This window comes from Cinclus cinclus, chromosome 3 (genome assembly GCF_963662255.1).
Source record: "Cinclus cinclus chromosome 3, bCinCin1.1, whole genome shotgun sequence".
Classification (NCBI taxonomy): Eukaryota; Metazoa; Chordata; class Aves; order Passeriformes; family Cinclidae; genus Cinclus; species Cinclus cinclus.
In genome coordinates, this window is record NC_085048.1 from 11,025,203 (window position 1) to 11,038,852 (window position 13,650).

The window sequence follows — 13,650 nt, forward strand, 5'->3', positions numbered from 1 at the left end:
CTGGTCAGGGATGCCTGGGGAATAGCTCCACCCAATATGCACACCTGGCTCAATACCCTTGGCCAGGGATAGCCACATTCATCTGAAATTTGTTACCCTTCTGAACAACTTGTTACTTGGAGCAGGCACAGATCCTAAACTTACTACTTCAGGCAATCACAGAGCCCTGAAAAGGGATTGGGTCAACTTGTCTCAACATAACATGATGACTTCTGAATCTCCCTTCCAAACAAGGGTTCCAGCATTGCTAACACTGTGATGGCAGAAGCACACCAAGCGTGTAAGTTTTCACAGTGTCAATTTTGGTATTGTGTGACTAGCACTACCTATAATGCATGCCAGTTGAAAACATACACCCACTGGGAGATGCATTTCTTTGTCTTATGTGAATTTACTAATACAGCTCCATTCTCCACTACCATACTTATTTTCTTCTGATTTTCATACCTCGCCTGTATTATACAAGGCCTCTAGCATATGCTCTGCTTTCCCCCCTCACAATACCAATTTATTACTGCACTGTCTTATGGTACAAAGTTTGTCTCATGCTTATTTAGTTTCTCTCTTCTCTCCCAATATCAGAACATAAAAATCAAATATTACCTGGAATATTTTTTATTTCTTTCTGCTTTTGACACTACTGTATACTCAGATAAATTAAAATGTTCCCTTGAATAAATCAGACTAGATGACCTACCAGTGCTTGGAGATCTGCTTAAGACACATGAAGAGCTAAGCCACTGTGTGGTATCTCACATGTAACACCACAGTCTGTCAGAACAGCAAGCCTGCCTTTGGAGGGTGCATTCTTTTATTCTCTAATTCTGTTTTAAAGCAAGGCAGCTATTCAATTCCAGGCTGCTTTTATACCAAGTTCTTATATTAAGATTTACTTTCAACAGAATGTCTCTAATCAATTTCTTTAGCTACTGCAGTCACTCAACCTCATTTTCGTTGTATGCATACACAGTATTGCTTTTGGTGTTATATGTCAAGCACATAAAATTAGTTAAAAATACAAATTAAGCACACAACTACACAGTACAGTCTTCAAGTCCAAGATGATCAGTTTCTCTGATGCACAGGGGAAGTAGCCAAACCTTCCCAAAAAGACAAGCACGGTAATTCAGCTTCAGTAAGAGAACACCTAATAAAGAAGGGAGATATCTTTTTGGTGTTATCGTTTGGTTTCTGCTAGTCTGCATCAATACAATTTCTTAAAAAACAACTGTGTTAGTCAGTTTGCAAATACTGCTATGGAGTGTCACATAGGAACTAATGGGAAAGACAAATACACTACAAACACCCCATATTTGGTTAGATAACAAATAATAAAAAAGTATAAACATCTTAAAATAAAAAAAAGCCTGACCTTTTCATTGTAATAATATATAGCTATTTGAGGACTGAAGTTTTTTATATCCCATTGAATACATATCAAGGGGTGAGTTATGAAAGCTTGAAAGACCTTCCAATCTTTGTTTTTGAGTGTATTTCTTAAATATTTAAATTAGAATTAAATTTACAAATAACTACTTTTAATATGAATGATCTGTCTACTCGGATTTTATTTAAGAACTTCCTTAATCTCAAATCTCCAACCCTAGAGATGGAAAGTTCCAAAGAAGCAAGACTGAACTTGATTTATTTTCATATACTTAAAAATCACTGAATATAATTAACAATAAACATAAACACACCCCTATAAAACCTTCTCAATATCTCTTTAGGCCAGAACGCGCTAAACCTATAAAGCTGTTATATCTTATATAGTGTTGTAAGACTACGTTCTGCTCTACTAAGTTTTTCACACTGCCAGAAATGCCAGTTACTTAAAAATTACTACAGAAAGCTTTAAACGCTGAAATTCAATTCATACAGATACTTTCACACACTGCCAAGGTAACTTGCAAAGACAGCCAAGCATATGCTTTATGTCTCACCCAGAAGCCTTTAAAAAGGAGGAAAAACACGGCGGAGGAAAGACGAAAGCTCAGACGTCTTTAAGATCTCTCCCCCCGTCTCTCGGCGTTTCCCCAGCACAGCTTTGCCAATAAAGCCGCGCAGCCGACGGATAGCATTTACAGATCGCTCTTTAAGCCCCTCCGGAGCTTTGGCTCCGGACGGATGAGCACAGCCCCGAGCAGCTGCCGGCGAGCGGAGCGAAGCGCTCGGACCGCGGGCTCCTCGCACGCAGCGTTTGAAACTCCCGCCCCGCTGCGCCAGCGCTCCCCGCGCACCGCGCCCACAGGAACAGGCGTAGCCCGAGCTCCCCTGGGCCGCTCAGCCTCGGCTCGGGAGCGGGTCCGCCTCCGCGGGCACCGGCGGGAACGGACGGCCCCGCGCAGGCCCCGCCGGGCCCGGCCGGACCGGCTGCAGAGCGGCGGGCGCTCCGCCCCCACACCCGAAAATGGCGCGCGCACGGAAACGGGCCCCGCGGGACGCGGAGCGCGCAGGCGCCGCGCTGGCGGCGGCGGCTCTTCCGCCCGCTCCGGCCCGTCCCGCCCCGTCCGCCCCGCCGTGCGGGGCTCGGGAGCTGTCCCAGGTAACAGGGCGCGGGGCAGGCGAGGGGCGGAGGGAGGGGAGACGAGGGACGGGTGCCCCGTGCCGGGCCAAGGTCCCGGCGGGCGCTGTCCGGGCGCGCCCCGCGCTCCGGAGGCTCTGAGGGAGGGGAGGGCGGCCTGGCGGCCGCAGAGCGAGTCAACGGCTGCCAGCCGCCCCTCCCTCTGCCCCCGCGCCCCGCGTGCTGTCGCAGGTGGCTCTGCGGGGCAGTTAGCGGTCGGAGCCGGCGTTTGTCACCCGCTGCCCGGCCTGGGGTGCCCCGGCGGGTGTGAGCGCTCCCCCCGGTGCCCGCCTCTGCCGGCGGAGAGCAGGAGCGGCGGTCAGCCGGGCGTTCCAGCCGCCGAGGGACCCGCGTCCCTTTCCTAGGGAGTGGGGGATCCTTCCGGGTCGTGCGGTGTTGGGTAAAGCAACAGGTAATCGTGGACTTGAGGGTATTTCTGCCACTCTTTCGTTTTCGCTGTCCCTAGAGGAGGCGGAGCTGCCCTCTGTGCGGCAGTGCAGTTCTGGGCTCCTCTGCGCAAGACGGAGCTGGAGGTCCGGTGGAGGGCTGTGAAACATGATTAAGGGCTGAAGCATCTCTCTTATGAGAACAAGGCTGAGGGAGTTGGGCCTGTTCAAATTCCAAAAAAGACTGCTGAGAGGAGACCTCAGTCGGTATGAATATCTAAAGAGAGGGTGTCAAGAGGATGTACCAGGCTCTCCTTGGTGGTGCCGAGCAATAAGAATAGAGGCAACAAACTGATATGCAGCAAGTTCCCACCCTAACATAAGAAGGAATATCTTTACTGTGCAGGGGAACACGAACTGGAACTGACTGCCCAGTAAGGCTGTGGAGATTCCCTTACTGGAGATGTTCTAAAACTGCCTGAATGCGATCCTGTGCTGCTTGCTCTGGGATGACCCTGCTTGAGTAGGGAGGTTGGACCAGATGACCCACTGTGTTCCCTTCCAGCCTTCACCCATTCTGTGATTCTGTGGGTCAGGCAGTGCTTCTGCAGTGTTTAGATGGGATGGTATAGGCTTCTTATGCACTGGCTGTTAATGTATTAGGAGAGGAGTCGTGAGCGTCAGATTTGTAACAGTCTGACTTGGATCATCTGGCTCAGTCCCAAAATTGTAGATTACCCCACTGCTGTGTCTGAGGCTGGGCTTCTGATTTCAGCCCTCTGAAGTATGTCCCTTTAAGTACAACAGATACTGGTGTAGATCCTTCATTACTATTAACTGCTAGTGTCAATTTGTAATTTTGTTGTGACTCTTTGTAATATTTTTGTGACTCTTAAATGTACTGTGCTATACATCAGTCAAAAACCTCAAGTATTTTCTTCCTCTTCTTCCCATATATTGTGTTCATCCTGCCATGGATGACCTATCCCATGACCAGATGTATGTCTGCTCAGATGTCTTTGCTTTACCTCTGTTTTGCCAGCCAGGTGAAAGGCAGGGTTATAGCTGGGCTGGGTCCAGAGTGTTTAAGGTGGATGTCCCACAAGACAGATGGGATACCATCCTACCTTCCATGGATACCAGGCCAGTGAGGGCTGCTAGAAAGCCAGTGATGTCTGTTTGGTGACAGTGGGTTGGTTGTGTCAGCTCTGGATGAGCCAAGCTGTGACCAGACATGTAGGGAAGAGGGAAAGAGTTGTGGAAGTCCATTGCAGTGAATACTGTGGAAAGATAGTCCATTGATTAAGTTGGAACATGGGTGAAGCTCAGTGGATGCAGCCTCTGCCTTTCTATCCTTTGATGTGTACAGGGTAAGTACTTTTCTAATATAACATGTAGCAGTCCTTACAGTTTTATACAGAACACTTGGGGCTTGCATTTTTCTTTTGTGCTCTCATTATATGAATGTCCTGGTTTGAAAGACAGGTGTTTGCTAAGGAAAGCAGGAGCTTCCCTTTGGACTGAAAAAAAAAAAGTGATTCTTCTTATTATTATAATTTTGGAATTAAGAGAGCTCTCAGGCAAAGATATGGGGGTAGGAATAACAGTTCTTTACTAGTGTATCTAACGCGACAAACAAGAACAACAACAGCTATGAAATTACCCACAAACAGAACAGTAACTCAGTCCCAGTGTTTTTTGGCTGCAGGCACCTATTCCCTGAGCTGCAGTTCCCGGTGCTGGAGACGGGCGGGTCCCGCAGAGCCGCACGAGGGCTGGGGGTGATGGCAGAGCTGTCCCAGGGGGAGAGAGAGAGATGGAGAGAGAGCTCTCTGCTCACGGTGTGGGTCCCGGTGATCAGTAGAGTGCTGGATGGTGGTAGTTCACAGCGAGAAGACAGCCGGGCAGGGTCCGATGGTGGTTTCCCGACGCTGGGATGGCAGGGATGGGACACAGGTGGCGATCGTCCTTCTCGTCCCAACTCCGCGGGGGAAATGGGCCGAGGCCCAGCCTTCCGCTTCCTCTTCTGGCTGTTTGAATCTCGCGGGGCTTTTCCTCTTCCCTCCCGTCCCCTCCCCTCCCCCTTGTCACCAGGGCCCAGTCAACAGGTACCTTAGCATGACAACGAGGAAAATTCCACAGAGGGAAAAGGGAAAGAAACCAACCCCCAACATTATCCACCCCGAATTTTCCCCTACCATCATGCCAAATCAAATTAAAAATCTTCAAATTATAGACATCCATACAGTTACAGATACAGGCACAGTATTGTAGGTAGTTCACCCTAAAACAAGGTCTCCTTGGGGTATGCATCGGGACTTTCCATCCCTTTGCATGATCCACCAGGTACGCCCTGGCCCTTGAGCAAAAACCACCCCACTAATTGGATTGTCTTTGCTGGAGGCAGGGTTCACCCAAACAGTTTTTCCTAGCATACCTCTCATATGCACCACTGGAACCTTGTTCCCATCTGGTGTTCTCAAGGGCTCAGACTGGGCAGGGCCTGCTCGATTAGTGGAACCTCGGGTGTTCACTAACCATGTGGCCTTTGGTAGATTAATCTCCCAGTTTTTGAAAGTCCCCCCACCCAGTGCCTTCAAGGTGGTTTTAAGCAGCCCATTTGCACCGTTCCACTTTCCCAGCCGCTGGTGCGTGATAAGGAATGTGGTACACCCGCTCTCTGGCCCAGGTGTTTATGAGGCTGTTCTTGAAATGAGTCCCATTGTCTGACTCAATTCTCTCAGGGGTACCATGTCTCCAAAGGACTTGTTTTTCCAGGCCCAGGATGGTGTTGCGGGCAGTGGCATGAGGCACAGGGTAGGTCTCCAACCATCCAGTGGTGGCTTCCACCATGGTCAGCACGTAGCGCTTGCCTTGGCGTGTCTGAGGCAGTGTGATGTAGTCAATCTGCCAGGCCTCCCCATACTTATATTTGGACCACCGCCCCCCATACCAGAGGGGCTTCACTCGCTTGGCTTGCTTGATGGCAGCACACGTCTCACAGTCATGGATAACCTGGGAAATACTGTCCATGGTGAGATCCACCCCTCGGTCTCGTGCCCACTTATAGGTAGCATCTCTGCCTTGGTGACCTGAGGCATCGTGGGCCCATCGAGCCAGGAACAACTCTCCCTTGTGTTGCCAGTCTAAGTCTATTTGTGACACCTCTATCCTTGCAGCCTGATCTACTTGCTCATTGTGTTGCTGCTCCTCATTAGCCCGACTCTTGGGGACATGGGCATCTACATGACGGACTTTTTACGGGTAGCTTCTCTACCCGACCGGCAATGTCTTTCCACTCATCAGCAGCCCAGATTGGTTTTCCCCTATGTTGCCAGTTAGCTTTTTTCCATCTTTCCAGCCAGCCCCACAGAGCATTGGCTACCATCCATGAATCAGTGTAAAGGTAAAGCTTTGGCCACTTCTCTCTTTCAGCAATGTCCAGGGCCAGCTGAACGGCTTTGAGTTCAGCAAGTTGACTTGATCCACCTTCTCCTTCAGTAGCTTGTGCAACTTGTCGTGCGGGGCTCCATACGGCTGCTTTCCACTTCCGGTTCATCCCCACGATGCGACAGGAACTGTCAGTGAAAAGAGCGTAGCGAGTTTCATCTGCTGGCAGTTGGTTGTATGGCGGGGCTTCATCAGCCCGGGTCACTTGTTCTTGCTCCTCTTCATCGGCAAGACCAAAATTTTCACCTTCTGGCCAGTTTGTAATTATTTCCAAAATCCCAGGGCGATTTGGGTTTCCGATACGGGCACGCTGTGTGATGAGGGCAATCCACTTGCTCCATGTGGCATCGGTGGCGTGGTGGGTAGAGGGGACCTTCCCTTTAAACATCCACCCCAGCACTGGTAGTCAGGGTGCCAGGAGGAGCTGTGCTTCTGTGCCAATCACCTCTGAGGCAGCTTGAACTCCTTCATAAGCAGCCAAGATCTCCTTCTCTGTTGGGGTGTAGTTGGCTTCAGACCCTCTGTAACTTCGGCTCCAGAATCCCAGAGATCGGCCTCGGGTCTCACCAGGTACCTTCTGCCAAAGGCTCCAGGACAAGCCCTTGTTCCCGGCTGCAGAGTAGAGCACATTCTTCACCTCTGGTCCCATCCTGACTGGGCCGAGGGCTACAGCATGAGCGATCTCCTGCTTGATCTGGGCAAAGGCTTGCTGCTGCTCAGGGCCCCAGTGGAATTCGTTCTTCTTCTGGGTGACCAGGTAGAGAGGGCTGACGATCTGGCTGTACTCAGGAATGTGCATCCTCCAAAAGCCTATGGCACCTAGGAAAGCTTGTGTTTCCTTCTTGTTGGTTGGTGGAGACATCGCGGTCATCTTATTGATGACCTCAGTGGGGATTTGGCGCCGCCCGTCTTGCCACTTTACTCCCAGGAACTGGATCTCTCGGGCAGGACCTTTGACTTTGCTCCTCTTGATGGCGAAACCGGCTCCCAGCAGAATTTGGATGATCTTTTCTCCTTTCTCAAATACTTCCATTGCCGTGTTCCCCCACACAATGATGTCATCAATGTATTGCAGATGTTCTGGAGCTTCACCCTTTTCGAGTGCAGCCTGGATCAGTCCATGGCAGATGGTGGGGCTGTGTTTCCACCCCTGGGGCAGTCGGTTCCAGGTGTACTGCACGCCCCTCCAGGTGAAAGCAAACTGAGGCCTGCACTCTGCTGCCAGAGGAATGGAGAAAAATGCATTGGCAATGTCAATGGTGGCGTACCACTTTGCTGCCTTGGACTCCAGCTCGTACTGGAGTTCCAGCATGTCCGGCACGGCAGCGCTCAGCGGTGGAGTCACTTCATTCAATGCACAATAGTCCACAGTCAATCTCCATTCTCCGTCAGATTTGCGCACAGGCCAGATGGGGCTGTTGAAGGGTGAGTGGGTTTTGCTGACCACCCCTTGGCCCTCCAGCTCACGGATCATCTTGTGGATGGGGATCACGGCATCTCGATTTGTCCTGTACTGCCGGTGGTGCACTGTGGAGGTGGCAATTGGCACTTGCTGCTCCTTCACCTTCAGGAGTCCCACTACAGATGGGTTCTCTGACAGTCCAAGCAAGGTATTCAATTGCTTAATGTTTTCTGCCTCTACAGCAGCTATTCCAAAAGCCCACCTGAGTCCCTTTGGGTCTTTGTAATAGCCATTCCTCAGGAAGTCTATGCCTAGAATACACGGTGCCTCTGGGCCAGTCACAATTGGATGCTTCTGCCACTCCTTCCCAGTCAGGCTCACCTCAGCCTCCAGCAAAGTCAATTCCTGTGATCCCCCTGTCACCCCAGCAATAGAAACAGGCTCTTCCCCCACATGTTCTGATGGTATTAGGGTGCACTGTGAACCAGTATCAACTAATGCCCTATGTTTTTGTGGCTCTGATGTGCCAGGCCATTGGATCCACACCGTCCAAAAGACCCGGTTTTCCCGTGCCTCTCCCTGGCTAGAGGCAGGGCCCCTCTAGCACTGGTTATTATTTCCTTCCTGGGCATACATGTTGGAGGTTCCCTCAAGGGGATCTGACAAATCATCCTCCCTTTTGTAGTACCCTGCATCTTGGTTATGGGAAGTTGAGGCTACCTTCAATTTAGTGGAGCTTCCTTGGTTAGTGTTTCCCTCCCTGAGTTGACGCACCCGCGCTGCTAGGGCAGAAGTGGGTTTCCCATCCCACCTCCTCATGTCTTCCCCATGGTCACGCAGAAAGAACCACAGGTCAGCTCGTGGGGTGTACCCTCTATCCCTAGCTGGGGGGCGTTGGGCTCTAACTCTAGGATCTGTGACTTGCACTGGTGCTGCATTGACCTTCCTCATCTCCTCCCTCATCTCTCTCATCTCCTCTTTGAGTTCCCTAATCACAGCAGAGACCTGAGCCTGCATTGGGCCATTCATTATACTCTCAAAATTCCTGAGCCTATTGGCAACAGAACCCACTGTCTCGTGGTTGGTGTCAGCATTAATGGCTGCAATGAATGTGGTGTATTGAGATGGCCCCAGGTGTGCGAGATTCCACAACATCTGCCCTGTGCACCTGACCTTGTCGGGGTCATTGTCATGTTGTCCACCCCTCCCAAAGAGTACCTCCAGTACTGCCACTTCTCTCAGCTGTTGGATCCCCTCCTCAGCGGTTTTCCAGCGCATTCTATGGTGGTGGTCCTGCATTCTCTCTCTATGGACAAACCTCTCTCTTACACTCATTAAAAGCCACTCCCAGAGGGAAAGGGGGCCTGGTTCCCTTACGAATATGTGATCCACACCTGAGTCCTGGGTCAGGGGTCCCAAATTCCTTGCCTCAGTACCATCCAGTTGCACACCTGTACCCATAAGGTCCCAGACCCGCAGTAACCACGTTGTAAAAGCCTCACGACCCCTTCGTACAACATCTTTACGCAGATTACGGAGACTCTCGTACGACAGGGACTCTGTGACGATCTCAACCTCTGGCTCCCCTGCTGGTTGTGAAGGCCCTGCTTTCTGATCCTTATTATCCAGGTGCTTTGTTTTCATCTTAGACTTTCTAGTTTCCACAGGGGCAACTACTGCTGGCTGTGAGTGCCCTTGCAGTTCAGCTGGAACCTGGAGAGATGTAACATTTGTGGGTTCCACTGCTGCACCATCAGGTTCTCCCTCTTTAAGGCAGAGGGAGAGTTTCTCAAGAGCTGGGGGAAGGTACTCCTTCAGCATTTGGCCCATCTCCTTCACTAGAAACCCCACCCACTCTGGATGGTTCCTTTCTGAGGTGAGCTCTGGGGCAGAATCAGGCTCAGGGGCAACATCCTTAACCTCTGGGGCAGAATCCTTAGTCTCTGGGGCAGGGGCAGGGTAAGGGCAAGGCCTATTAGCAATGTCAGCCACTGTATGATATCATTACTGCTTAGAAGAGATTTGAACCCCTCAAAAGCTGGTGGAGCAGACCCAAAAAACTGTGTAAGGGGTTGGGACAAAATTTTTCCTGGTGTCATATCCTCACAGTATGTGCCATTATTAATGTAACCCCAAAAACATACAGTTAGAGTGTGATAGCCCTGAATCCATGTACCCACCTTCCAGAGGAAGTTAAAAATCCATGAATTTCTCACGTTATCAGCCCACAAAAGGAACTGGATAATAGTTACAGCAGCCTGAGTTATAGGACCCATGTTCAAGTAAGGGATTGCAAATGGGAGAGATAAAGCTGAGGCCACATGGAGCCCAAACCACGGTAGGCTGGACAACATGATGCCACCTAACACAAAACTGAGGTAACTCAAGAACTGTTATTCCTTTTTCACCCTTTTCTCTCAATGCCCTGGGGCCCCACGTTGGGTGGCCAAAATCTGTCCTGGTTTGAAGGACAGGTGTTTGCCAAAGAAAGCAGAAGCTTCCCCTTGGACTGAAAGAAAATGTGATTCTTCCGATTATTATAATTTTGGAATTAAGAGAGCTCTCAGGCAAAGATATGGGGGTAGGAATAACAGTTCTTTACTAGTATATCTAACACGACAAACAAGAACAACAACAGCTATGAAATTACCCACAAACAGAACAGTGACTCAGTCCCAGTGTTTTTTGGCTGCAGGTACCTTTTCCCTGAGCTGCAGTTCCCGGTGCTGGGGGCGGGCGGGTCCCGCAGAGCCGCAGGAGGGCTGGGGGTGATGGCAGCGCTGTCCCAGGGGGAGAGAGAGATGGAGAGAGAGCTCTCCGCTCACGGTGTGGGTCCCGGTGATCAGTAGAGTGCTGGATGGTGGCAGTTCACAGCGAGAAGACAGCCGGGCAGGGTCCGATGGTGGTTTCCCGACGCTGGGATGGCAGGGATGGGACACAGGCAGCGATCGTCCTTCTCGTCCGAACTCCGCGGGGGAAATGGGCCGAGGCCCAGCCTTCCGCTTCCTCTTCTGGCTCTTTGAATCTCGCGGGGCTTTTCCTCTTCCCTCCTGTCCCCTCCCCCTTGTCACCAGGGCCCAGTCAACAGGTATCTTAGCATGACAATGGGGCAAATTCCACAGAGGGAAAAGGGAAAGAAACCAACCCCCAACAATGAATAACAATTGCTTGTTATAATTTGTAGTAATCCTTTGATTGTTTTTATAATTGAATCTGTCTTGCCTTTATTTGCTTTATTGCTTCATTGTTCGGTCCAGTTTTTATTCCTAACTGTATACTCTTACGTTCCATGATAGTGAAGTTTATTTTCTTCATTAAATCAGTATTCTTGATTTCTCTTCCTGAATGACTGTTGGATTCTTGTTTGAATTAACTTAACTTTGTCATCATGAGTTTTTATTACTTTATATTGCAATATACCAAAGTATATTTTATTATTTAGTTTTTTATTTATAGTTTTTAAATGTGATGCCTGATATATTAAAAAATCCTTTTGTTAACATTTGCCATTAATGTCCATTGTTGGCTTCTCAGTAGCCTATTCCATATTTTAAAATGTATTGATGTATTTTTTTCCACTTTAATTGTTTCCAGTATAGTATTGCATACTTTAATAACCTTCAGATAGGTTGGATCAGCTGCTTTTCCTTTGCCTTGAATAGTTATTCCCAAACTGTTGTTCAGTTTAGGGTAAGTAGTGTTGAGACTGAAAGCAATGACTTTTTCAATTAAAAACTTAATGTAGAAAATTAGGGGCGCCTTGGTGCAAGAGTTTTGGGAGCAATTGAAGTAAAAAAAAATGTCAAAAATATTAAGGGACGCAAAGATAAAACTGAAATACGTGCCATTTTCTGTGTATTTATTTTTTAAAATGTTGACTGTTTCTTCCTGTGCCTTTTAAATTCTTTTTTCTTGTAAAATCTTACTAATGGGTTCCTTGTGATTGCAGTCAGTTTCTCGCTGCTTTTGGCTTTTTTGTTCTCATGGAAGGTTCTGCATCCACTGATATTTGTCATTATTTCTGAGGCTACTTATTACAGTTTGCTTGTAGTTCCAGCTTGTTTGTAGTACTAGCTCTTTAACAGTTTTGATGTGCAGACTGTTCTGTCTTTTGCCTTCCTCATAGTTAGATTACATGAGATTATTTTGTTCTGTTTTCCACTCTTATAATCTCTTTTCCTTGAATGTTCAAGTAGTATAGCAATGGAACTCATAGCCCTCATCTTTGGTTTGGATGTTATTAATTACAACATTTAAAGCTTGTGTTTCCCCTTCTTTTTAGAGGAAGATTTTAATGGAGTAGCAGATTCCATGAGTACTTGTCTTCATATTTGGGTGACGGATGCCAAGAGCTTGCAAGTGACTGTTTGCTGGATTGAGTAATTTGGTCATGAAGGCATGTTTCTCTAGCAACCCAAGAGCAGCATAGCAAAAGGTATGTAAGCCTAATCATGAAGTGTATCTGCTCCTTGATTTCCTTGTGTGTGGTATTAAACGACATTACATAAAGTGGATATGACAGTTTTGCTGTAAATACTTAATGGGCATCATCATTTTAATAATAATAGTAGTAATAAAAATCATCAGTAATAAGAATAATCATCCTTCTCCTCTTGCTCTAATATTTGATAAAGAAATCTCTACCATACAAAATGATTTCAAGAGTATCAGATGGGAAGTTTATTACATTTCTGAATTTGCTTTGAATTTTGTTCATTCTACATAATGGAAAGTGATTATTATGTTTTTTCTTTATCTTTTAGATGCTGTGTCATAGAAAATTAATGAGGGGATCATAAGAGACTGTATTTTATGAAGCAGTCAACAAATATATAGACTAGAAATTAGATATTCTCTGTAATGATATGTGAAATTTTGATGTCTCTTGTTTCTCTTATAATAAATGCTTTTCTCTGTGATGCTTGGTGTATAAGCTGTCTGACCTCCTGTCAGATGAATTCAGTCAGTAGTGTGACCAGAACATTAGGCTGACAAAAGGAAACTGCTCAGAGAAGCATCTCTTTCTCCACAGTGAGCCAAGCATACAGATCTGCATCATTAAGTGGTTAGGGAGCTCACCTAACTAAATTAAAAGAAAGAAGTTTTTTCCTGCATTGCTTTTTAGTAGAATCAGACACTTGAGGTGATGTATTATTTTGTTGTGTAAAGAGCTTCTTGGACTTGGAGGGATGAGACAGAATGAGAAGAGGGAAGAAAGACTGCTCTCCATTGCAGCATGAGTTCTTGTGACTGAAGTTCTACTTCAGCAGTCTCCATTTCATAGAGTTCTCTGTAGATCCTTCAAGCAACTAATCTTAAAACATTTACAGAGAGAATGTGGAGCAGGACCCATTGAGAATCTCTGGGAGGGCCTGAGGGCTTTGACAAGGGGGTCCCTGGGTCCTGAGGCTGTGCACTGCACAGCTGGACCAGCTGTGCTGACCTACCTGGCTTTCTCACTGACCCTGTCACCTTCTCCAGGAGATCATGTTAGGAACTGTTAGGCTGACCTGTATGACTTCTCTCCTGGATCATTGCGTCTCTCCTGAGGGACAAGGAAATGCTTGCCTGTTGTCATCACCTGTATCCTTGACTGGGAGTCTTTTGGCCTCCAAGCCCCCAGTGTGTTTAGATGTGTTACCAACTTTGGGCATGCTATGTCTCTGATGGCGGTCATTCTTTCCTGTACCCCACACATAAAAAAAAATAAAATAATTTTTATAAATAAGCAGCCTATTCTTAGACCACATGTCATGCAGTGGTCTTTCCATAGGAATGAATGTTAAATACTTTTATTACCTCTGAATTTTGTTTGAACGGGTGTTGTGCATTAAAGTTGGTTGTTATCT

General features: G+C 47.7%; 1 protein-coding gene across 2 annotated transcripts in view; it reads left to right on the forward strand.

Annotated features, from left to right (window-relative positions):
• Nucleotides 1–2,511: 2,511 nt before the first annotated feature.
• The window catches only part of SMC6 (structural maintenance of chromosomes 6), a 42,430-nt gene continuing 31,291 nt past the window's right edge, over nt 2,512–13,650 (forward strand). For both annotated transcript variants that reach the window (XM_062489690.1, XM_062489688.1), the window contains exons 1-2: nt 2,512–2,545; nt 12,084–12,236. The gene's annotated coding sequence lies outside the window, so the exon portion shown is untranslated. The remainder of the gene's footprint in view (nt 2,546–12,083; nt 12,237–13,650) is intronic.